The sequence below is a fragment of the Sciurus carolinensis genome, chromosome 1 (genome assembly GCF_902686445.1).
Source record: "Sciurus carolinensis chromosome 1, mSciCar1.2, whole genome shotgun sequence".
Taxonomy (NCBI): Eukaryota; Metazoa; Chordata; class Mammalia; order Rodentia; family Sciuridae; genus Sciurus; species Sciurus carolinensis.
In genome coordinates this window covers 135,740,252-135,764,848 of record NC_062213.1, presented here as the reverse complement: position 1 = coordinate 135,764,848, position 24,597 = coordinate 135,740,252, and the positions used below count along the sequence as shown (strand labels likewise).

General features: G+C 34.0%; 1 protein-coding gene and 1 non-coding gene across 3 annotated transcripts in view; one reads left to right on the top strand and one right to left on the bottom strand.

Moving 5' to 3' along the window:
* Nucleotides 1-24,597, top strand: part of Hs2st1 (heparan sulfate 2-O-sulfotransferase 1) — a 188,913-nt gene that overhangs the window by 21,437 nt on the left and 142,879 nt on the right. The window lies entirely within an intron of this gene.
* On the bottom strand, nt 13,714-13,782 carry Trnas-uga (transfer RNA serine (anticodon UGA)). Its single transcript has one exon. It is a non-coding gene; the product is annotated as a tRNA-Ser (tRNA).

Genomic DNA, 24,597 nt, shown 5'->3' with positions numbered 1-24,597 from the left:
GTGTTACTCATGTATTTGTTCTTGTCATATTGCCTTTTATTTTGTCTTGTGTATATCATTTCCAAAACTAAACTAAGCAAGGATGTAGAGAAAAGGGAATGCTTATACACTGTTCGTGGGAATGTATGTTAGTACAGCCTTTATAGGAGACAGTATGGAGGTTTCTCAGGATATTAAACATGCAGCTACCATATGATCTTGCAATCCCAGTATTGATGTATATCCAGGGGAAATGAGATCAGTATTTTGAAAAGATACTGAATTCCAATGTTCATTGTAACACTATTCATGATAGGTAAGAAATGGAATCAACCTAGGTGTACCCATCAGTGAATGAATAAAGAAAATATAGTATATATGCACAGTAGAATATCATTCTAGCAAACAAAACACAAAATCCTGTCATTTGTGACAATGTTGATGAACCTGGAGAACATTATATTTAAGTGCAATAAGCCAGGCATAGAAAGACAAATACTGCATGTTTTAATCAGCTTTGCATTGATGTGACCAATATACTTGACAAGAACTACTTAGAAGAGGAAAAGTTTATTTTAGCTCTTGGTCTCAGAAATTCAATCCTTGGTTGGTTGACTTGGTTCCTTTGGGCCCAATATGAGGCAGAACATCATGGTGGAAGGGCATGGTAGAGGAAAGATGCTCAGTTTATGGATAGCTAGAAAGCAGAGAGAGAGCTAGCTCTGCTCACCAGGGACAAAATATAAACCTCAGAGGCATGCCTCCAATGACATACTTCCTCCAGCCACATCCTACTTGCCTCCAGTTAATTCATATCAGTAGAGTAATCCACGTAGGTTAGGCCACAGCTCTTAATCTAATCATTTCACCTCCGAATTTCCTTGGATTGTCTCTTATAGCAGCTTTGGGGGGATACCACGTGTCCAAACCACTGCATGATCCTACTCACATGTGAAATCTTAAAAAGTGGATTTCATGGAAGACAAGAGTAGAATGGTAGTTACCAGAGGCTTGGGTTACTAGGAGGAAGAAGAAAATGGGGAGATGTTGGTCAAAGGATATCTTATTATAGTAAGGGAAAAACAAAGTCCATAATAGGTAGACATTTAGAGACAGAATAGCCAAATGTATAGAAACAAACTAGTAAGTGTTTTCCTTAAAGCAGAGAGTGTAGAGGGGAAGATAGGTGGGAGTTGGGGAGAAGGAGAAATTGGGAATGACATAATGATTTGGAGTTTCTTTTTTTGGTGATCAGTGCTCTAAAACTGATTGTGATGATGGTTATACAACTCAGTGAACATACTAAAAATCATTGGATACTTTTATTGGGTGAATTGTATATGTGAATTATGTATATCAGTAAAGCTTTTTTAAAAAATTAAATGCTTAATTGATGTGTGTTCTGTGAACTATAAGGCACTATCAAAATTAATTATGAAAAACAATTTTTTGGTAGATACATTGGTTTCTTTGGGTACCTTTATCTTCTGCATTGACATCTATTGGTACATTCTCTTATGCTTGTCCTATTCTTACATCAATAATTTAGGTTAGGTGAAATCTTTAAAACCACACTGTCCTTTTAGAGCTTAACTATATAATAAACCCTTTAAAATGTAGTATATATTTTCTCATTGACAAAATGTGTATCAGTTAATAATCATTACATGTGTACTCACAATAATCATTCTTGGAAATCTAACTAGATCACTTGTTCAGTGTGTGTAGCTTGCATACCTTGTAACATTGGTGCTCTGAAATCCTCTGGAGGGAAATGATAAGATGACATGTTGTTTCTTGTGAAAGGGCATCTCCCTGCAGAAGTTTTGTTCTAAGTTAATGGGAAGTTAAGTGAGCTTATTTTCTTGTAGAGGCAAGCAGGTTGAAGTTTTGAAAGTATGGTGTATACAGGCTTTTCTGTATGGGAATAGGGAAAATTTCTAGACTTCACTAAATCTTCTTTTGCTTATTTAATGAGGAAATTCTTTCCCAACACTTAAAAAAAATTAGTCACTTTGCAGCTTATTTTGTGAATAAGTATTCTTGTCCTTCTCTTCATATTTTTTATTCTCTTTCCAATTGAGTTTCTCATTTTTGCTCCTTTCTTTCAGAAGGCAAGGACTCCCTACATAGGCCTTGTGAGCCCAGTTATAAAAAGTAGTGGGATAAATGTTCACGTTATAACGTAATTTTTGGGATATACTGGGGTAGATTAGTAAAAGATAAGTAAACCAGTGAATGTTGGCAGTTGTTCAGATATTTCTTCTCTTGTGCCAGTCACCTTGGCACTGTTGGGTATAAGTAAGTTTTTCACACAATCTCCTTGAAAATAGAGTTGAAATAAGTATGAGTAACTGATTAGTATCCACTCGGCAGAGTGTTGTATGGATTAATTGATTCTTAGCTTAGAAAGTATCAAACTGTATGAAAAAGCAAACTATTATAAAGTAAGTGCTATTTTGAAAAAAACAAACTGGTGGAAAAAACTTGTTTAAGGGAGAGGATTTAAGTTTCTGTTATGGTCTTTCATTCTGAATACTAATTAGTACTTGAACATATGTAAAACTAAAGTGTTATTTTTTTTAAAAATACAGTTGTGAAGTATTTATGCAAATATATTCAATTTAAATTTATTGCCATGTAAAACGTGTAGGAGCACTTCTTGAGGTTTGCTTTCAGATTTGGTATTTTGTCATTGATAACGATGAACCATTTCATCATTGTCATTTGGACTTTTATTTTTAGTAAGGGTAAGGGTTAAATGTTAGTCCTGAGGAAAAATGAAATTTTCATCGCACACTTAATTCAAGACTAGTTGCAACCAAGTAAAATAATCACTTGTGAAAAGGTATTTCTATTCCTTCCCAGTTCTTGTGGCTTATCTCTCTTTGATCAATTTGCTCCAGGTTTTTTTCTGTGGTGGGAAGATTAGTTTGAGCTGAGTGTGTCAGGATTGCTTAGAAAAAACTTAGTTGTTCCACAAAAAATGCAGGCATTACTTAACTTCTTGTTTGTTTTTTACTTCATATCATGGATGTGTTTGTATTTTCTCTTTGTGGAATACTTAATTTACTTCAGACTGTTAGGATCTTAGAGTGGTGTTTCTCAACCTTTGTTACATGTTAGAATGATGTCAGAAGATTTAAAATATGCTGGTGCCTGGGTCTCAATCTCTAGAGATTCACTTAATTGGTTTTGTGAACTTATGGTTGAGAACCTTTGTTCTGTATACTTACATTGAACCTACTCACTTTTCATGTTCTATGATTTGTTTTATTCCTAAAAGTCTTACATTTATAAGACTAAAATAGCATATGTTTTATATTCAAATTATATTATTGGGGTTACTTTAGTCATGTTGAAATAAACATTATTAATGGTACATTAATTTTGAAAATTGTTTACCACATTTGCCCCAAGGCCAAAAGCCTCAATAGTTAATTACCATTAATATTGAGCTATTATTTCCTTCCAAATATAAGGAGAAATAACATAGGTAAAGAAAACTGTTTTCATAGCTCAATAACAGATGTTTCGGGGGGGTTCATAAAATCCCAATCTATTTCTATAAGCTTTGGAAATCTACCTTCTGCCTTCTAATATTTTGCTCACATTCTCAAAACTGAAACATTTTTGCAGTTGCATGTGCAAATGTTATTAAAATAGATTAATCATTCCAATAATTCCTGTTTATTAAAACTGCCTGTTCAAGAGTTTCTTTGGGTGACTTCACATTATTTTTAAATTCAGTGATTCATAGTAGGAAGTCCAGTTAGATTTAAGCTGATATTTAATGTTCTACTCAGAATCATTGATGTCACTTGGAAAGAGGCTCATGGCAGTCTTCTTATTTTAGCAATATATTGGGTCATGGAAAACTAAATCAAAATTCTCACATGATTTGGGAAAATGATGACTATGGAAAACTTTGGAAAGTAGAAAAGCTGCTCACAATTTAAATAAAGATGTATGTAATATTTGTAATATTCCATATAACTGGAAAAAATGATTAAGGGTAAATTTAGAGGCATTTTCATAAATGCTAATTTTTGGCAAAATTTTGTCATTGGTTCATATTTGGTGCTTGCCTTGTATTCTAGAATCCCTTCTACTCTAGTCTTTAGTACTTTGATACTCTCCATCTCATTCACTTTATATAAACTTACCTGGGTTTGTCTTTTTGTGAAATATGTAATATTCCCAAATATTTTTTCTCTTCCTTCGGTCTAAAATTTTTATTAGCTATGAAGTTTTTTATTCTAGGGAAATATTTGGTGAGTTGAAAGACAAAGTAAATTATACCATTTCCCCCCAATTATATACTTACATAAGCCTGTGTACCTGTCATTTAGCTTTATTAGTGTTTGTCGTATTTGTCATAAAACACAGATATATGAAATCCCGTTACTTCATACTGAACCAGTTGCTCTCCCTTCTCACAGGTAACCAGTGTGTGGAGTTTAAAAATCAGTCTCTAAAGTAATAAATTGAACGGAGTGAGATTTGGGAGGGAATATGAGCAGAAACTTCATACCTTAGAATTACACAGTTGATAAAACTAATTCTGTGTCTGGATTTTTTCATCTTTCTGTGTGTGAATGTTTAATACTGGTTGTTTTAAAGAATTCCCATTAAAAAATTGTAAACGCTTGCAAACCTAGGCCATAGGGGGACAGGGAGGATTAATTCTACTTTGTTAAAATGTAATGTGGTGAAATATGATTATGGCTTATTAACACGGAACCATTGGATGAACAAAATTCAGTGTTGATAGAACTAGGATGTTGGCAGGCACAATTAATACCACCAGCATCTCTTAAACCAACTGCTTTTTTATCTGTAGTACTTATCTGTAGTAAATACTCTGACAAATAAGAGATCAATTTCTTTTTTTTTAATTTATTTATTTTGATTCATTATAAACAAATGGGGTACAACATCTTTCTCTGGTTGTACATGAAGTAGAGGCACACCATTTGTGTAATCATACATTTACATAGGGCAATGATGTTCCACTCATGCTATTGTTTTTCCTTACCCCTGCCCCTCCCACCCATCTTTTTCTTCTGTATAATCCATCCTTCCTCCATTCTTGCCTCCCTCCCACCCCTCATTATGTATCATCATCCGATTATCAGTGAGATCATTTGTCCTTTAGTTTTTTGGGATTGGCTTATCTCACTTGGTGTGATATTCTCCAACTTCATCCATTTGCCTGCAAATGCCATAATTTTATTCCTCTTTATAACTGAGTAATATTCCATTATATATACATATATATACACACACACACACACAGACACCACAGTTTCTTAATCCATTCATCAATTGAAGGTCATCTGGGTTGGTTCTACAATCTGGCTATTGTGAATTGAGCAGCTATGAACATTGATTGATGTGGCTGCATCACTGTAGTATTGAGTGGCTGCACTAATTTGAAACCCCAACAGCAAAGGATGAGTGTACCTTTTTCCCACATCCTCACCAACACCTATTGTTGCCTGTATTCTTGATGATCGCCATTCTAATTGGGATGATGGAATCTTAGGGTAGTTTTCATTTGCATTTCTCTTATTACTAGAGATGTTGAACATTTTTTCATGTATCTGTTGATTGCTTGTAGATCTTCTGTGAAGCGTCTGTTCATATCCTTAGCCCATTTGTTGATTGGATTATTTGCATTCTTGGTGTAGAGTTTTTTGAGTTCTTTATAGATTCTGGAGATTAGTGCTCTATCTGAAGTATGAGTGGCAAAGATTTTCTCCCACTCTGTAGGCTCTCGTCACATTGCTGATAGTTTCCTTTGCTGAGAAAAAGCTTTTAGGTTTGAATATATCCAAATTATTGATTTCTGCTTTTATTTCTTGTGCTTTGGGAATCATATTAAGGAAGTCTGATCCTAAACTGACATCATGAAGATTTGGGCGTAATTTTTCTTTTATAAGGTGCACGGGGTCTGGTCTCATTCCAAGGTCCTTGATCCATTTTGAGTTGAGTTTTGTGCATGGTGAGAGATAGGGGTTTAGTTTCATTCTGCTGCATATGGATTTCCAGTTTTGTCAGCACCATTTGTTGAACAGGCTGTCTTTTCTCCATTGCATGTTTTTGGCACCTTTGTCTAGTATGAGAAAACTGTATTTATTTGGGTTTGTCTCTGTGTCCTCTATTCTGTACCATTGATCTGTCTATTTTGGTGCCAATACCATGCCGTTTTTGTTACTATTGTTCTGCAGCATAGTTGAAGTTCTGGTATTGCAATACCCTCTGCTTTACTCTTCCTGCTAAGGATTGCTTTAGTTATTCTGGGTCTCTTATTTTTCCAAATGAATTTCATGATTGCTTGCTCTATTTCCGTGAGGTATGTCATTGGGATTTTAATTGGAATTGCATTGAATCTGTATGGCACTTTTGGTAGTATGACCATTTCCACAATTCTGCCTGCCCAAGAACATGGGAGATTGTTCCATCTTCTAAGGTTTTCTTTAATTTCTTTCTTTAGTGTTCTGTAGTTCTCATTGTAGAGGTCTTTCACCTCTTTTGTTAGATTGATTCCCAAGTATTTTATTTTTTTTGAGGCTATTGTGAATGGGGTAGTTTTCCTAAATTCTCTTTCTGAGGATTCATCACTTATGAATAAAAATGCATTAGATTTATGAGTATTGATTTTTTATATCCTGCTACTTTAGTGAATTGATTTATGAGTTCTAGAAGTTTTCTGGTGGAATTTTCCGACTCCACTAAATATAGAACCATGTCATCTGCAAATAGGGATAGTTTGAGTTCTTCTTTTCCTGTTCATATCCCTTTAATGTTTTTGTTCTGTCTAATTGCTATGGCTAGAGTTTCAAGGATGATGTTGAATAGAAGTGGTGAAAGAGGGCATCACTGCCTTGTTCCATTTTTTAGGGGGACTGCTTTCAGTTTTAACTCCATTTATTGGCATAGCCTTCCAATGTTGAGGAATGTTCCTACTATCCTGTTTTTTCTAGTGTTTTGAGCATGAAGGGGTGCTGTATTTTATCAGATGCTTTTTCTGCATCTTTTGAGATAACCATGCGATTCTTAACTTTAAGTCTGTTGATATGGTGAATGACATTTATTGATTTCCGGATGTTGAACCAACCTTGCATCACATCCCTGGGATGAAACCCACTTGATAGTGGTGCACTATCTTTTTAAGATGTTTTGGTATGCAATTTGCTAAAATTTTGTTGAGAATTTTTGCATCTATGTTCATTAGGGATATTGGTCTGAAATTTTCTTTCTTGATGTGTCTCTGTCTGGTTTAGGTATCCGGGTGATATTAGCTTCATAGAATGAGTTTGGAAGGGTTCCCGCCTCTTTTATTTCATGGAATACTTTGAGGAGTATTGAAATGAACTCCTTTGAAGGTTTTGTAGAACTCGGCCAAGCATCCATCTGGTCCCAGACTTTTCATTGTTGGTACGCTTTTGATGACTTCTTCTATTTCATTGCTTGAAATTGATCTATTTAAGTTGTGCGTGTCCTCCGGATTCAGTTTGTGTGGATCATATGTGTCTAGAAACCTGTTGATGTCTTCGAGATTTTCTATTTTATTGGAGTATAGGTTTTCAAAATAGCTTAATTATGTTTTGTATTTCAGTTGTGTCTGTTGTGGTATTTCCTTTTTCATTCCTGAATTTTGGTAATTTGAGTTTTCTCTTTCTCTTTGTTAGTGTGGCTAAGGGTTTATCAATTTTGTTTATTTTTTTCAAAGAACCAACTATTTATTTGTTATGGGGTGCAACTTAAGAACAGACCGATCACCACTGAGAAGTCCAAATTTGAGAGTCTTTATTAAGCTGGCCAGCTGACTGTCTCACACAGTGCCCCAAAAAATGGCTATTGGGAGAACAGCCCCGACCACAGGGTTGTAGGGGTTCTTATACCAAAAATCACATTAATTAAGTGTCTGTTGCTATGATTCGAAATTACACATTAACATCATGAGATCATTGACAGAGGGGAAAGTGGGTCAAAATGACCCTTACCTAGATACAAACTAAAGAATGGTTGCTAGCATCCACACAATTATGGTTCACATGGTACATTGTTTAGGAACAATAGGAATCAAAAGAGAGCAATTCTTTAGTACATAGGAATTGCCATTATATATTATTAAACATGTCACACCACGTAACTGATGATGGGCACAGAGGCGGGGTGTTCCCATGGGAGAAGCTTATTTTCTACATAACATGGAGATGGAGTCTCAGAGCAAAATGGAGTCTCTTTAGTCATTTCCCTTAGAGTCTGGCCTATAACATTCTCATGGAGTCAGATCTGTCAGCCCATCACATATTTTGTCAAGTTTTTCAGTTGTTTTCTTTGTTTGAATTTCATTGATTTCAGCTCTGATTTTGACTATTTCCTGTCTTTTACTTTTGGTGTTGCTCTCTTCTTCTTTTTCTAGGGCCTTGAGCTGTAATGTTAGATCGTTTATTTGTTGACCTTTTCTTCTTTTATTGAATGTGCTCCATGAAATGAAGTTTCCTCTTACTACTGCTTTCTTAGTGTCCCGGAGATTTTGATGTGTTGTATCTTTGTTCTTGTTTACTTCTAAGAATTTTTTTATTTCCTCCCTGATGTCATCTGTTATCCATGCATCATTCAGCAGCGTATTATTTAATCTCCAGGTGTTGGAGTAGTTTCTGCTTTTTATTTTGTCGTTGATTTCTAATTTCATTCCATTATGATCTGATAGAATACAAGGTAGTATCTCTGTCTTTTTGTTTTTGCTTTGTGGCATAACATGGTCTATTTTAGAGAAGGATTCATGTGCTGCTGAGAAGAAAGTGTATTCGCTTATTGTTGGATGGAATATTCTATATATGTCTGTTAAGTCTAAATTATCAATTGTGTTATTGAGATCTGTGGTTTCTTTGTTCGATTTTTGTTTGGAAGATCTGTCCAGTGGTGAGAGAGGTGTGTTAAAGTCACCTAGTATTGTTGTGTTGTGGTCTGTTTGGTTTCTGGAATTGAGAAGGATTTGTTTGACATACATGGATGAGTCACTGTTTGGGGCATAGATATTTATGATTGTTATGTCTTGCTGTTTTATGCTTCTCTTAAGCAGTATGAAATGTCCTTCTTTATCCCTTCTGACTAACTTTGGCTTGAAGTCCACATTTTCTGATATGAGGATGGATATCCCGACTTTTTTGCTGAGTCCATGTGCCTGGTATGTTTTTTCCCATCCTTTCACCTTTAGTCTGTGGGTATCTCTTTCTATGAGATGAGTTTCTTGAAGGCAGCATATTGTTGGATCTTTCTTTTTAATCCAATCTGCCAGTCTGTGTCTTTTGATTGATGAGTCAGGCCATTAACATTCAGGGTTATTATTGAGATACGGTTTGTATTCCCAGTCATTTTAGCTTATTTTTGTTTTTTAACATGACTTGGTTTCTCCTTTATTTGGCTATTCCTTTATGGTAGTTCCTCTCTTTGCTGATTTATATCATTGTTTTTCTTCCCTTCCTCATGGAATATTTTGCTGAGAATATTCTGTAGTGCCGGCTTTCTATTTGTAAATTCTTTTAGCTTTTGTTTATCATGGAAGGATTGTATTTTGTTGTCAAATCTGAATGTAAGTTTTGCTGGGTATAAGATTCTTGGTTGGCATCCATTTTCTTTCAGAGCTTGAGAAATGCTGTTCCACGCCCTTCTAGCTTTTAGGGTCTGGGTTGAGAAATCTGCTGATATCCGTATTGGTTTCCCCCTGAATGTAATTTGATTACTTTCTCTCGCAGACTTTAAAATTCTATCTTTATTTTGTATGTGAGGTATTTTCGTTATAATGTGCCTTGGTGTAGGTCTGTTGTAATTTTGTACATTTGGTGTCTTATATGCCTCTTGTACTTGATTTTCCATTTCATTCTTCAGATTTGGGAAATTTTCTGGTATTATTTCATTGAATAGATTGTTCTTTCCTTTGCATTGTTTCTCTGTGCCTTCTTCAATCCCAGTAATTCTTTAATTTCGCCTTTTCATGATATCCCGTAATTCTTGTAGATTCTCTTCATGATTTCTTACCATCTTCTCTATTTGGTCAACTTTGTTTTCAAGATTAAATATTTTCTCTTCAATATCTGAGGTTCTGTCTTCCAGGTGTTGTATCCTATTGGTTATGCTTTCTATGGAGTTTTTAATTTGGTTTATTGTTTCCTTCATTTCAAGAATCCTGTTTTTTTTTTTTTTTCAAAATCTCTTTTTATTGAAATGATCCTTTGCTTTCTGCATTTGCTCTTTTACCTTTGATTGGTGCAATCATTGAAAGCCTGCTTTTGCTCTCTTATCTCATCGTTTGCTTCTCTTTATCATTTTAATTATGTACATTCTGAACTACCTTTCAGACATTTCTTCTGCCATGCTGTCATTGGATTTTATTGATTGTGCATCCAGGTTTGTTTGGGACATTTTCTTCCCTTGTTTTCTCATATTGCTCAAGTATCTTCCCCTCTAGGAGTGAACATTTGAGATATTGCAGTTTCCCCCCTATTGACTTACAGTGTCCCTGCAGGTTTCCAATAACTCACCTCGTAGTCTTCAGTAGCCTGAAGTCTTGGAGCAACGTGATAATGTAGTGACCCAAAAAGGGCAGCTGTCTGGTTCTGCCTCCCTGGTGGGGAAGTTTCACTTGGCTACTCTGAGCTGGTCCCGGCTCTCTCAATATTTCTTCTTTTTGAATCCTGAGTCCTGGAGCGACATGGAATGCAATCACCCTCTACTCTGCCATCTTGGATCCTCCTCGAGATCAATTTCTTTAAATTTTAGATAGTGAATAGAATTCATTTAGGCTTTAATTTATGGTGGACAGTTAAAATAGTTGATCACTAGATTGTCATGGTTTTTATGTTTTTCTCTTTGTTAGTGAAGAAAAGGACTGAAGTAATCCTGAAGGGGAGTAGAAGAAAACATAAACATTTTCAGAGTTCTAAAACACAAGAATTTATTTCAGAAATAATGAAATTATTTTGTATTATTTGTAGGAATAATCTGTTTTGTGGGGTCCTGTTTATCCTAGAGTACTCTTTAGCCATTTATCTGTGGCAAATGAAAAGAACCCATGTATTGGAGTAGAGGCAGAGAGTTCTTTAAAATTAAGGCAATGAGTAACATTTGTCCTCTTCATCCTCTAAGAAGCAATATACTTTTCTTCATTGATAAGGTGAAGGTAACTTCATACTTAGTTTACTTAAAAACAGCAGCATAACCACTGTTCAATTCTTTCTGCCCCCAAATTAGCTTCCTGTGTGAGCTTTACTTTGGTCAGTGATTCCTGAGTATTTCCATAGCTAATTTTTTTTACTAATGGATTTTTACTAAATGTTTTTCAGAACACATATCGTCTTTTGTTAGTGAACACTGGAAAGGCAAATTATGGTATTCATATCCAATGCTATCATTAGTTATTAGGCAGCACATTTTCTATACAATTTGTCTTCAAAACACAAGAATATTTTGCATGTTTTTTCATTGCAGGGCTTATGGTTATTAATTAAAGATGCTTTTGATATGATGGCCTCCTTAGCTAAATGGTTTTCAAAGAGGTATCAGCATATGTGGATACTGTTTCAGGCAAACCAACCTCATAACCAATGAAAAAGTCCTGTAGTGTTAATGACAGTCATTGATGTGTGTGTGTGTGTGTGTGTGTGTGTGTGTGTGTATATATATATATATATATATATATATATATATATATATATATACACCCTGTTTTAAACACTGGAAGCAGTACAGTTTGGTGGAGTTATATTCCCAGTTTTGTTTTATGGTTTTGGTGCTAGCGATTGAACCCAGGGCCTTGAACATACTAAGCTTACCCTTAGCATGCTCTCTTCCACACCCCTTTTGTTTTAAATGTAGTCTTTTTCAGGCTGTCATCTCATGTTCCTATAATGATTTATATTTGAAGTTTTTCTGAAGTCTGCCATACTAGTAATCATGGTTCTTTCTTTGTCCAGTGTAGTAGTACTCACCTGTGAGCACAAGTCATTGCAAATTTCTTCTTGTATAAAATCTAGAGGTCACTGAAAGCAGTCTTCATTAGATAAGAGGGGACCTGTGAGGGCAGCATATTTTTAAAGAGGTGTGGATTCAAATCTAACTTATTAGCTGTTTAGTCTTGTTAACTTACTTAATTTCCCTAAACCTAATTTCTTCAGAGGATAATACCTACCATACTTGACTGTTAGTTGTAAAAATTAAATGAGATCTTTCCATTAAGGGTTTAAGAGTTGAATATGTGGTGTGAGCATTCAGTAAATGATAAATAATATTACTTAAATGACCTGGAATTGAATTTCATGATCTGTATCTTTATAGTAATGGTAATCATTACTATAATCCTAGCAATATTCTATATTTCTACTAATAGCATATCACATCTCTTATGTTGAGTATACTTTGTTTCTTCATTTTCATACTTTTGACCATGCTATTTTCTCTGCCTGAATTTTCCATGTCAAATTTTTATGTATTCTTAAAAATCTTTAATCAAATTCCATTCTCCTTCAAGAGAATGTCACATAACTGATCTCTTCAGGTAGTGTGATTGTTGGTGCTTGTTTTGCTGGGAGTACTCAAAGGGAAACATAGTGTGATGCCCCACTACAATTTAGGGAGCTATAAGAGATGGTGATGCTGGCATTGTTTGGGAAAAAAGAGTTAGAATATTAGAAATAAGCCAAAGGAATAAATCTTCAGTTAGAAGCTAAACTTACAACAAAAGAGGACAAAGATAGTAGAGTGTTCAGTAAACACCAGTTGAATTAATGATTATAAGCAAAACAAAAACGTGGGAAGTTAAAAATGCTATTTTTCATGGTTCTATGCAGATTCAGGAAGTAGCATGGCTATGTTAGAAAAAAAAGGCTCACCATACACTTATAACCTTGAAGCAGTATACTTTCTTATTTAAAAAAAAAAAGTTTCTAAAATATCAAGACACCATTTATTTAAAAAGATGTCAGTTTTTACTGATGTTTATTTTTAAATTACTAAGTCAAAAATTTTTATTCTATTTAACATTTCATTTTCTGATATTGCTACTCACATTTACCTCCCACTCTACCTCAGAAGTCATATTCTCAGAAATTTTAAACTTGTTTATTTCTAGAATTTTCCTTTTGATATATTCATACTAGGTTTGATTGTAGTTAAGAAATCATACAAAAGTGAAACTATACAAAAGTGGGACTACTTACTGTAGTCTATACACTGTAAGTAGCCAATATCAATTTTATTTGAACTACTAATTTCTTTTTTCTAGGAAATTGATAGTTCTTCTGTCAGGATTAGTTAAGACATTGTTCCTGTCTGTTTTGTTCCATTTTCTGATGTGTTTTAAAACCTTGTCAGGTTTTCTCTGCAGCTCAATGGTATAAAATAAGATCAGGATAAAATATATATTAGGTGAAAAGGGATAGAGTTTTAAGGATTAGGATAAAATATATATTCGAATACAAAGTCAAGACTATAGGAACAGTTAAAATACATATATTGTTGCAGAATCCTAAATAATTTTCTAAAATTGAACTGGACTTTGTTATTTAAAAAATTGAGTTATAATTCACCTATAGGAAAATGTATAGTCAAGCCTACAGCTTGATAAATTTGAACTGTGAACTTGATTCTGAGTTTCTGTTTCTATAAAACACAAAATGAAATATAGTAGTTTCTGAAGTGACCCAAACCTTTCTTGGTCCTTAGTGGTACTGGGGATCGAACCCAGGGCCTCGTGCTTTCAAGGCAAGCACTCTACCGACTGAGCTATCTCCCCAGCCCCTTATTTCTTGAATGGGGCCTCAATTTAGGGAGTATTAAATGATGTAGTGGGTTTCACAAAGCTGTTTACCTATAACATCCTAAGTGAAGTTGAAGTCATAAGGTGCAGTTTTTAATGGAGGTAAAAGGTGGGAAGGTAACTAATACCTATCCAAAAAGAAAACCTTGAGTACATCAAGAAATGGTTGATCTGCATATTGAAATAAAATAACTGTCCATACATTTATATATATATATATACACTATTATATGTACATATTACATATGCACATATGTATACACACATATATTTCTTTGAATGTACTGTTAAAAATTGAACAACCAGAGGGCTTCAGTAACAATGCTTTGGGATTATTGACTATAGGTGAATCCACTGTTTTAAGGAATGAACAAACAAGTGATAATATTTACTCCTTTTCTGAAAATTTGGGATTTAAAAGGATTTTCTTGTGTTCTTTCTTTCCTTCCCTCTCTCTCTCTTCCTTCTTTCTGTGCTAGGAATTGAACCCATGCTCTAACACTGTGCTTCCCAGTTTTTCAGAAGAAACAATTGTGTGTCTGATTTAGTGTCTGAAAAGGAATCAGTGCTGACAAAGTCTCAGAGTTCTTTAAAAACATACCATGGCCTAGATACTTGAAGCTGGGAAAATAGTTTAAAACACGTTTCCAGCTGACTACATTGACCATAGAAAACTATCAGTACTACTTCCATGAAAATTTGGTTTTGTGCAGTGTGAACTTGCCCAGACAGAATTGATAACGAAAGGTATTTTTTCCCCCTTCAAATGATCTCCTTGCAGTGTTCACTCTCAATCACTTTTGTGACCTTTTTCTTTCTCTGCTATCTTGATTTTATAATCTTTAGTAAAAATCATGTAGAAGCTTATCATGATGGGTAATGTCCTGACAAATCCACTTTTAAGTTGAAAATATCATAAATCAAAAATGCATTTAATGTACTTTACTGGGTGTTATAGTTTAGCAACCCAGTGCACTGTAGAGTATTATTTACCTTTTGTGCTTGTGTGGCTGATCTAGAGCTGCAGATCTGCTGTATAGCCTCTAAATAGAGTTATTGTACTGCATATTGTTTAACCTGGGAATGTCTTAAAATTTGAAATATGATTTCTATTGAATGTTTATTGATTTTGCACCATTGTAAAAGTAAAAAATCCTATGTCAAATCATTGTAAGTCAAAGATAACCTTAGTCTATTTAGGAAGGATTAGCTCTTTTTTTTTTTTTTAGTTTCCCCAAGAAGACTTTACCATCATGAAAAATACCACTATACTCCATGGTGTGTGATACATTTCCATTATAAATTATCCTGACATGTGCTTTGTGTCTTTAGACTTTGAATAACATGTTATTGCTAGTTTCTCAGATCCTTGCTAGTTAAATTTATGGAATTAGGGGGGATATATTCAGAAACTGTAAAATAGAACTCATCCTTGAATCTTTGAACCATAAAAATACGTTGTATTTAACATTGAAGTCATTCACAATTTTGTTATTTGAAATTCCAGATGGTAATGTTGTGAAAAGAGCTGCCAAATTTTGCTCTTTATGTTATGAAGGGGGCTATATTAACCTAAATTACCAAGTGAGTTGTGGGCTTCAAATTGTCTATATGTGCAAAGTGAATTTTTAGGTAATGAGCAAATTGCTCAATGTCTAGAGTTTGAAGTTTCTCAAATAAATTTTGTCACTTTAAAGGGCAGTGGTAGATCTGGGGATATAACTCAGTGGTAGTGTGATTGCCTAAAATGTGCAAGGCCCTGGGTTCAATCCCTAGCACCACAGGTGAGAGAAAGCAATGGTGAATTGTTATTGTTGTTGTTTTTGTTATTATTGGTACTGGGAATTGAACCTAGGGGTGCTTAACCATTGAGCCACATCCTCAGCCCTTTTTATTTCAAGACACGATCTTGACAAGTTGCTTAGAGCCTTGCTAAGTTGCTGAGGCTGACTTTGAACTTGGAATCCTCCTACCTCAGCCTACCAAACTGTTGGGATTACAGGAGTAATTACCAGACAGCAATGGCAAATTATTAAAGGAAGTAATTATTGAAGGAAAAATGCCTGCCTTTTATTTCTTTATATGGAATATATTACTTAATTTGATAACTTCATCCTTACAAAACCTTGGAAGGGTATTAATTAATCACCTCATTTTATAGAGAAAGAAACATGATTCCCATATGAGAAATGGCCCCCAGTCATATCATCTAATAAGTGATGGAATCAAGATTCAAACTTTGGTATTCTTAACCACTATGCTGTTGCTCAGAATATGTTGAATAAACACTATTGCAGCATTTTATGCCCCAATCTCTATCCTAAGATCGAATTTCCAAGTTACCTGCTATTTCATTCATTTTACTTCTGTTTGTTGTAGCTATGTCACCACAAAGAAGTTGCTTACTTTATTTGAGCTTGCTTTAAAAATATCTGTAATAAGGGACTACAAAGGGAGTTCATAACTTATAGGTTTGTTGAAAAGATCACACAGACACTATTTTAAAAGTACTGGAAGATATTATGGGTTTATTTTTAATTTTTTAATTTTTATTTATTTTTTGATACTTGGATTAACCCAGAGGCACTTTACCATTGAGCTACATGCTCAGGCCTTTTTATTTTTCAAGACAGAGTCTCCTACGTTGCTGAGGGTCTCCTTAAGTTGGTGAGGCTACACTTGAACTTGGGATCTTGGTGTCAGTCTCCTGAGTTGCTGGGATTACAGGCATGTGCCACCATGCCCAAATGATATTATGGGTTTAAAAATAACAATTATTTTATACAACAGTATTTTATGTATTATTCACATTTCCATTTGAAAAGCTGAATGTTTTAAGATTTTCCTGATTCTACCAAATAGGAAGAAATTATACCAGTTCTTTGTAATCTCTTTGAGAAAGTAGAAGCAGGGAATAATTATCTTAGTATGGGAATCAAACCTATTATAAGAAAGGGATATTATAGACTATTATCTCTTATGAATGTAGATGCAAAATCCTCAACAAATGTTAGCAAATTGAATCAAAAGATAAATAAAAAGAATCATATGCCATACTGAAGTGGGATTTATTCTAAGTATGAAAGACTGGTTCATTATTAAAAAATCAGTATAATCAAAGTAATAGGACAAATAATAAAAATTGTATGATCACATCACCTCAATAGATGCTAAACAAGCATTTGACGAAGTCTAATAAATCTGATAAAAATTTCTCAGCCAATTAAATGGAAAAAGGATAGTTTTTTTTGTTTGTTTGTTTTTCTTGGTGGTTGTTTTAAACAAATGGTGCTAGAATAACAGGACACCCATATGCCAAAAGGAGGTAAGGAAGAATCTAGACACAGACCTTACCATGCCTTTTATAAAACTTACCTTAAAGTGAATCATAGACCTTTATGATAAACACAAAACTATAAAACTCCTAAAAGGTAACAATAAAAAAATCTGGTAATCTTAGGTTTGCTGGTGATCCTTTGGACAAAACACCGAAAGTACAATTAATGAAAGAAACAAGTTAATAAGTTGGAATTATTAAAATTAAACACTGCTGGGTGCAGTGGCACATATTTGTAATCCCAAAGATTTGGGAGGCTAAAGCTGGAGGATAGCAAGTTTGAGGCCAACCTCAGCAATTTAGTGACACCCTGTCTCAAAAACAAACACAACAACAACAAAAAACCCTATTCTGTGAAAGATACTGTTAAGAGCATGAAAAGACAAACTACAGATTGGGGGAAAAAGATCTTTGTAAAATACATGTCCATACTTTTTCAGCCATGTGCAGTACTAAACATATTTTTACTGTATGATTCAGCAATCATGGTACTTGGTCTTCATTCAGATGAGGTGAAAACTTTCCTCTACATGAAAACCTGTATGCAAATGTTTGTAGCAACTTTATTTATGATTGCCAAATCTGGGAGGTGACTCTTCCTAGGTGAAAGGCTAAACAATTTTGATACATTGATACAATGGACTATTACCCAAAAATAAAAACAAATGAGCTATCAAGCCATAAATATACACACATAAAGTCTATTAATTAAAAATATCTTGAAATATACAAGCAATAAAATGAACTACAGGTATCCAACAATATGAATGAATGTAACAAATTAATGTTCAGTGCTATTGTGATAGGTTACAAAGGTACTCATTTTATAAGTCTTCTAACTTCTATGCAGTTTTTCTTCAAACTTATGTTTTTGTTGAGCGAGAGTCACATAGAATACAATTAATCATTTAAATCATACCATTATCCAGTGTATTTGCATTGATGTGCAACCAGTCGTACTCTAGTTTTTAACTTTCTCCTTACCCCATACAAGCACCGCACATCCCCTTCTGTGTTAGGTTTTCATCACAGTGACCAAAATACCTGAACAGAACAACTTGGAGGTTGAAAAGTTTTATTTTGAGCTCACAGTTTCAGTGGTTCAGTATATGGTCAGCCAACTCTATTGCTCTGGGCCCAAGATGAGGCAGAGCATCGTGGCAGAAGGCTATGTTGGAGGAAAACTGGTCACCTGTTGGTCGCCAGAAAGCAGAGAGGGAGTAAGTGAGGTAAGTAAATGGGGGTTTATAGGGCATTGTAAACCCCAAGTGACTCCCCCAGTGATGTGCTTCCTCCAACCACATCTTACCTGTCTTCAGTTACCACCCAGTTAGTCCATTCAAATTATTAATCCATCATGTGTCTTAATCTGATAATCAAATTGCAACTCCTCCCCACCACTAAATTACTTACTTTTGATCTGCTATTTGTTTCAGTGGATTTTCCTATTCTGAAGATATCAGATAGGAGTCATTCAATGTGACTTTTTGTGTGTACCTTCTTTCATTTAGTATAATGTCCAGATTCATCCAAGTTGTGGCATGTATCACTACTTTGTTCCTTTTGGTGGTTAAATTATTTATACTTTATATTTTATATATATATTTATATATATATTTTATATATAAATTATAACAGTTTATCCAGTTATCTATTGCTGGACATCTTGGTTGTTTGCAACTTTTGAGTATGATCATTCTGTGCATCTAGTTTTATGCACTAAAATATATATCATAAAAACTCAAGGAAAAGATCTTGTTGGGATCTTCTGCATTACCACCAGTGGCACTGTGCTGGATATTGAAAATACAAAAATAAATTAAGTATGGTCCTTATCTCCAAGAGACTTAAACATAATACAGAATATTAAATGTTATTATGGAATTAATCAGTAAGCAGTGCACATTTTAAGGAGTTCCATTAGAACTGGGCACCTCCTGAAATAACCCTAAATGTATACAAGTTAATTTGATGGAGACAGTTTTAAATATGAAATTTACATACAGATGATTAGTTAGAATAGTAGGCTTACCTGAATTCTGTGGTTAGTTGAAAGCCTGTAATATACAAATAAAAAAACTCCACTTGATTTCTTCTCTTCTAAAGGTGTGATTCACTTGTAATCATCAATCCTAGAAAAAGGTGTTGCTATGGAAAAAGATAGTACTTCTGTATTATTTCTTTTTGAATAAAGGCTAGAGGCTAGATTTGTACCTAAAAACATTCTTGAGAAATTTGAAATGCTTTTCCACGTTTCTTTTTCTCTCAAAAAGTACAAATAAATTGTGCTCACTAAATTTTAATGCAAAGTTATTTTTCAAAATATTTTTCCATATGTGCACACACACTCTTTCTCTCACCTCTCCTCCCTTCCTTCCATATCTCTGTATAATGAGCAAGTAACAGATGGTTCAGTGGTAGTCAGAGTGTAAAGGTGTAATTATAGAGTTTAATTTATTGGTTTTTATTGTTCTGTGGCTAGCAGCAACAGTAGTGGTAAATACTTTGTGTATATAGAGGACGTCTTATGAGTGTATAGCTGTTTTGGTCATGATGGATTAGCATTGGTTTACTTGCATTAAACCCCTTTGAACATCCCATCTTTGTATCTTATGATGGTGCTTGTAAAATACTAAGCAATCTGATAGCAAAGATTAGATGAGTCTGGGTAATATTTTAGTTGATTCCCTTAATCTCAGCCTCATTTAAAAAATAATTATATCAGTAGTGCAAGAAGATAGCAAATAACTAAGGAAAACAAGATGACAGGTAAACAAGCACAGGGAAGATAGATTTAAGGATAATATTAGCACAGAAAAATGCATATCATAACATTTACCCGTTAGAGGTTCCTAATGGCCAATGAAAAGAAACTATTCTGTGTGGTAAGAGACATTTATCTTTTTTGGGGGGGCATGTCAGTATATAATGGTTATGGATGGCTGTAGAAGTAGAACATCTAGGGTTTTCTTTTCCCCCAATAATTCTTAAAAAGAATATGAAGTCATATTTCTATTGCTGAAAATAATGTTCTATAATCTTGATTTTTAAATGGGAATATTCTTTATTGTGGATCACTCTGACATCTCACATTGGTTCTTTATATTGTTCTGTCCAACATTATTAACTACGTGTTTCATACTGAAGTTATTCCTTTTTTGTCAATTTCAGAATCACTTCTTGAGGTTCAAATAGTTTTTCTACTTATGCTCAGATTGTTATGGAATATTGAGGTTTCAGGAAATGGTTCTAATTTGTTTGCTAGTGAGTGTTATACTTGGCCTCTTCATCCGTTGAGTGACTTTTTGTGCCAGGCACTTTTCTGACATTTCCTGGCTTCAGGAAATGTACCTTCAGTTCACTGCTTGCTGGCTTATTTCTGCTTGGTTCCTTACCATTCATTCATTAGTTCCCATTTGAGGCATGGCATTTTTCCCAGAGTACATGAATCTTAGTGGGATCTTTCCCTGAGAATAGCTTCCTCAGTACCTTGTTTTTTCATATTTAGGGTTCCAGAATAGCTCCCTGCTGCCCTCTTCTGGCTGAGACTTAGGGTGTCGTTGAGCAAATTTTCATTTTTAATATTTAGAATTCCATCGGTGTCTGGAGTAACCAGTGGTGTCCAACTCTGACTACAAAGGTCATTTAGGAGAATATTTTTTGAAGCTACCAGTATGTGTAGGTTCCACTTTTATGGAATATTCTTTCCCCATCTCCATTTTCCTTTCCAAAATTCATAAAACATTTATACTAATGTTATTTCTTAGTTGGGTAAGAAACCTGATGGAAATATATTTTTACATGAACTTCTTGAATACAGTTCATTGTTAAATTACTCTTTATAGCCATCATGATCCCATTAACTATTTTCTTAATAATTTTGCACTAATTTTATTTTTAATATTTTAACCCATGGTACAAATCTCTCTTAACTTCAATTTGGGTAATTAAAATAGAGTGCATTCATTCTTTTTGTGTTTGTGTTGGGGGTGGGAGCACTAGGGATTGAACCCAGGGCTTCATGTGTGCTGGGAAAACACTTATAGAGCTATATATACTCTAAACCCTAGTGCATTTTATTCTTCAGGGATTTGGGAATAGAACTAATATACAAGAAGAGTACTTAAACAAGAACCCTCTGTTTTCCTTTTGAAAAGAAGATTGTAGCAAATTGTATTGGTGTGTTAGCATATTCTTGAGAATTTATCTAGTTGATTGTCTCTTGCTTATTTTTTTTTAATCCACTGGGGAATTTGGAAATACAATATTAAACCAGCTAATATTTCAGACATCTGCCAAGTTTATCATTGTAATTATAGATCCTTATTTAACCTTTGAAGGAGTTTTAAGATACTTAGTTTTTTCAAGTGGCATAGTAACTAGTTGATTAATATATAATCATTTTGCTCTTATTAGTGTGGGATGTATTAATTTAGATGTAGTAAGCTTCGCATCATATCCAAAGTGTTTTTATGTATTTGGTACAGAGTTTTTGAAGGCCTGATAAAAACATAATGGGTGTTGTGTGGTTTTGGCTTAGGATTATTTATTTTTTTCAATTTTGGGATTACTTATTTCTTTAATCTGAAGCATAAGTTGTTCTTCTACCCTCTTTCTGTAGACTGTTTAATTGTCATTGCTTTTATTGTTTGAAACAAATAACTTCATGTGACTAGATTGTAAGATTCAAGATATATTTGGAAACTGAATTTGAACCTTCTTAAATATGAATGTTGTAAGCTAATTCTCTTTATATGTGTGGAGATATAAATATGATATCACTAGTATCATTCCAGGGAGTGGTGTAGAGTATTGGATTTAAAAAAATATATATTTTCTCATTCTTTTTTGTATTAATTTATTTTAAATAAAAATGTTCCAAATATATGATGTTTTGATATGTGTATTATTTAGGTAGGAACAGTTGTTTCTTATTTCTTTTTGGAAAACTCATACAATTTTTTTTTTATTCTACTTTGCCTCCTTATTTTTCCTTTTACTTCATTATTCTACTTCCCTTAGACTTGTCTCCTTCAACCACTTAGCTGTGTTTTGCTCTGTAATAGCAACAGCTCCTACCCCCATTTTGTATTCCATTTGTTAAGATGGTTCTTGTGCTAGATAAGGATGTATGAAATAAGGAAAATGAGAAAAGACACTGTGTTGCTATCTCAGCAACTGAGTGAAAGGTTTCCTGACAATTTAAAAATTAAATAAATAGTACAGATTGAGTATTTATTATTCAATATGCTTGGAACCAAAAATGTTTCAGATTTTTAGAGTTTTTTAGATTTTGAAGTCTTAGAATAGACTTTACCAGTTGAACATCCCTAATCCAAAAAATCTAAAATCCAGAATGCTTTGAAGTGTGATTTTGGAGCATTTGGGGTTTTAGCTGTACGTATTAGGAATGCTCAACCTGTAGTGTATAAATATCATTGCAGCCATAAATAAATTTCAAGTGATGTTTTTACAGGATGATTGGGGAATCCGACTTAACTACCTTTTAAATTTCATTTCTTTGGGGGAAAATGTATTTCAAGATACAAACAGCAATTTTATAAATGAGGTTTTAATTTTTTTTTTTTTTTTTGAAGATGAATTTCGCATGCTTTCAAGTTTCTGTTGAAAGTATTCTGGTATCAGGTTAGGGGTGGAGAGATGGAGTTTGTATTCTTATATTGTGCCTTGGGAGCTCCTTAGAGTTTGGTTTAATTGGGATTTTTAATATTTTGACTTTTTTCTATGTGGTTGGTATGAATCAAGATGATAGGGCTTAAGATTTTTTTCACTTCTGAAAATGATGTGCATTTCCCTATCCACTCCTTCCAATCTTCTATTTGTATACCCCAGTCAGATTTCTTTGTATATTTATTTGGTTTTACCTTTTCACTTCTCTAACTTGTGGACTGTTTTTTCTTTTGCCTGAGGAGTTGTTTACTTTTTTGTGTTATTGTTGTTACATTAAGGTTTTAGCTTGCTTGCTGTTTGTTGAGCTTTTGGATATGTTTTACTACTTTTGGAAGATATGTAGCCATCATCTCTTCACATTTTGCCTCTGCCTCATATTCTTGTTTGATTTCTAATTGCCTCCTTAATGTGTATTACAGTGTCTCATTGTTGTCTTTATATCTTTATGTATAGTTTCCATTTCCTTCTCCTCTTTCTGCAGGGTTGTTGTTGTTTTTAACCTTTGTGTTTGTAACTCTTTAGATATGTCAAATTTGCCTTTCAACTCTTCCTTTGAATTCCTAATTATAATCACTGTGTTTTTCTGTGGTAGAATTCTAGTTGGTTCTTCACAAATTTGCTTTGTTAGTTTCTTAGTTCCATAATCTTTCTTGTCTGCTCTTGCTTCTTATTAGGGAAGTCTTGTTTTCTGTGTGTCATATATTTGTATTTTGGGTTTTGCATTTTAAAAATTATTTGTAGAATTAATTTGGAGTCTTGGTCCATTTTCCTTCAGAGAGGATTTTCCTGTGCTTCTGCTAGTTCCTTGAGAGTACTAGTTTTCAGAATCATCATCTGTTTGGGGACATGAGATTTTTGTAGACCTTATAGGAGATTTGAAGTCAGTCTGCTACAGTTTGTCCAAGGACTGTTTTCATTTCTGGTTCACTTGTATGTACTCTTTAGATGCAGCCTTTTGGAGTACCAGCCTAAAACACTGATGATGTTTCCGAAGTTCTCTTTCACATAATCCAGGTTTTTTGAGGTTATATTGTGGGGTATTCTACATTAACATTCCTCCAACTATCAGTCAGTATTCTAAAAAGGACAACTGGCATCTCAGCCTACTCTAATTCAAAGAATAAATCTCTGACCTTGAACATTGTAAGTAGCTGTTTTATGACACCCCCCCAATACTATTTTTAGTTTCATGGCCTTGGCTGATTCTGACACTTGAACCCCCCAGTCATTCTTGTTCGTATTCTCCTTATCTAATACAGTTCTTATTTGATGACAGAAACTGTAGAAAATCTCAAGTTAGGCCTTCCTCTATATCCTTAATAAACCTGAGGCTCTCAGCCCTCCACCTAAGATTACTTGGGGAATTTAAAAAGAAAGGAAGGGAGGAAAGGAGAGAGGGAGGGAGGGAAGGAAGGAAGAAAGAAAAAAAGGAAGGAAACTAAAAAACCTATGCCCAATCCCCATTTTCAGAGATTTTGATTTAATTGAACCCCTTAAACCAAAACTCTGGGGTTGGGTCCTGGGCAATAGGTGTATTTTAAAAGCTTTTCAAATGATTTTTAAATATTCAGCCAAGGTTAAGAACCATTGACTTAAAGGTTATATTTATAACCACTCCAAAGTTCTGTGAAAAAACATCAGAATATTATTTGTCTTTGATTTGAATGAACATATGGAATAGGCACTACAAGGAAACATTAAAAACAAAACAAAAACTTTTGAAAGATATTGAAGCTATAGCCTAGTCCAAATAATATTTTGC